We start from the raw sequence: 2,398 nt of genomic DNA on the forward strand, positions 1-2,398 counted from the left end.
TCAAATAATTAAACATTAGCCCTTTCAATAAACCTTAACATTTTCTTATCTTATTTTTACTTATTTTTTAAAATTTATTTTAAAGAGAGTATACTAATTGATAAGACATTAGAAGTGGTGCACATTTAAAAGAACAATATGAGAGGTATTTAATCTATGTACTTCACTGTCTTCATTGTAGCTGCTTCAGGGGCCAGGGAGATGGCTCAGTGGAATAAGTTCTTCCCTGGCAAATGCAAGGGGCTGAGTTCAATCCCTGGTTCCACAAATAAATAAATAAATAAATAAATAAAAATAAAAAAATTAACTGTTACTTAAAAAAAAACTGATGTAAATTAGAACTACAATAATCTCAGCTATCCTGAATACATACTTGCATGATCTTTCCCTTTTCTTTTTTTCCCTAACTTTTCTCCTTTCCCCTATCTTCATTGTTTATTCCTTACATTCAATTTCTTTTTTTTTCAATTTCTTTTCATTTTACTACATCTATTATTCCTTTCAGATTTTATAACTTTAAATAGTTAACATGTTGACCTTTCCAGATGTCATTAATTTTCTTTAAGTCAGCAGTTTTAAAATATTTGCTTCTAGCTCTGTTGTCATTGTTGCTGTTCCGCCACTATGAACTACTACTCTCTGCAGTCTGCCTTGGAGCCAGCCGAGTATGGACTGAAACCTCCAGTAACTGTGAGCTACATAAAACTTTCCTTCCTTCATTTTGGGTGTTGGGCATTTGTCCCAGCAATGACAGAAGAGTATCTGAGACAGAATTTGGTACCAGGGAAGTGGGGTCGTTTCTGTGGCTAAACCTGACAATGTGGATTACAAGCTTTTGGCAATGGCTTATGGGAAGAGATAGGAAAGGTTTGGAGAGGTCTTCTACTTGCGAAGAGCTGGAACAGAGTCAGCTGTTCTGTTTGGGAAATTTTGGTCAGAGCTCAGAAGACCAGAAAGCTGATAGAAAGCCTGCCTGTAAAGAGCAGGCTGGGGAAGTTTCTGCTGGGAAGAAGGACTGCGTTGGTTGTTGGGCTCCAGATGATTTGTGCTATGGCTTGGCCAAAAGACTGTCTGAATTTTGCTTGTGTCCAGAGACTTTGCCTGAGACTGAAGTTAGGCATGATGGACTGATTGATCTTTCAAAAGATATTTCAAAACAGCCAAATATTGGGGCAGTGGTATGACTGCTATTGTGGGCTTTTAGCCAGATTTATGTTGATAATCAAGAGCAAAGAGTCAAGCAGAATGATTTAAAATGTTGTGAACTTGACCAGAAAGGAAGCATCAGGAAAGCTGTGGACTGCAAAGAGAGCTGAGAGGATCCCCAAGGCCACGAAGGAAGCAGAGAATGGAAAGGCTGGCCTGAGGGCATCACAGGAGGTGGCAGGTCTCCACCCTTTGCAGTCTCAGAACTGCAAAAGTCAGGGGCTTTGCCTTGAGAAAACTGCTGAGTCCCACATTCCAGAATGGTGGCAGAGGCCACACCAGGTTCTAAAATGGTGGCAACATGGACAATTTGTTCCTCGGAATCAGGGTCAGAGTGTTCATCAATCCAGGCACTCGACCCCTACAGCCAAGAGAGAAGGAAGCCTGGCTACTGCTCCAGCTGGCAGCAGACCTTGGCATCATCCACGTTTTAGGTGCATCCAGAATGCAGGAGTTGTGAGGTTAAGACAGTTTCCACCTAGATTTCAGAAGAAGGCCTGTGAGGCCAGGCATTGTGTCCCTGAGAGGGCTGTGTGTAAAGTTGTGAATGAGAAGCCCATTCCATGGAAACCCCAGAAGTTTGGAAAAGCCAGGATCATGTATCATCTAAGGGAAACTGCAAGAAGGGAGCAAAGCTGGCCTAAGAGAGAAGCTGTGGGAGCCACCACCATGCGTGCCATAGGGGCGGAGTCATGTAAGGACTTTGGAGCTCACAACTCAGTGCAGACTGCTTCGGATGCTCCGGTTGGAACTATGGGATTTAATGTTTGCCCTGCTGGATTTTGGACTTGTGTTGGTCCCAGTGTTTTGTATTTCCCTGTTGTTTCCAACTTTTGGAATGGTAATGTTTATCTTGTGCCTTTGAATGTTGCAAGTGTTTAACTTTTCTTTTGTACGGGGGCTCACAGCTAAGAGTTTGCCTTGGATCTGGGAGGAGACTTGGGACTTGGACTTTTCAGCAATGCTTAAACTGTTGGGACTTTGGCAACTCTTAGAGATAGACTAAAATATCTTTTGCACAAAAGGATGTACATGAGACTTTGGGGGTCCTGGGGCAGAATGTTATGGTTTGTATCTAGTTGTCCCCACAAAGCTTCATGTAGTCAAAGGGTGGGGACTTCCAGAGTTTGTGATTAATTTAAGATCCATTGGGATTATGGGTGATCCAAGGATGGAATTATGGGTCTTAGTG

This window comes from Octodon degus, unplaced genomic scaffold, assembly GCF_000260255.1.
Source record: "Octodon degus isolate 3935 unplaced genomic scaffold, OctDeg1.0 scaffold00013, whole genome shotgun sequence".
NCBI classification, from domain to species: Eukaryota; Metazoa; Chordata; class Mammalia; order Rodentia; family Octodontidae; genus Octodon; species Octodon degus.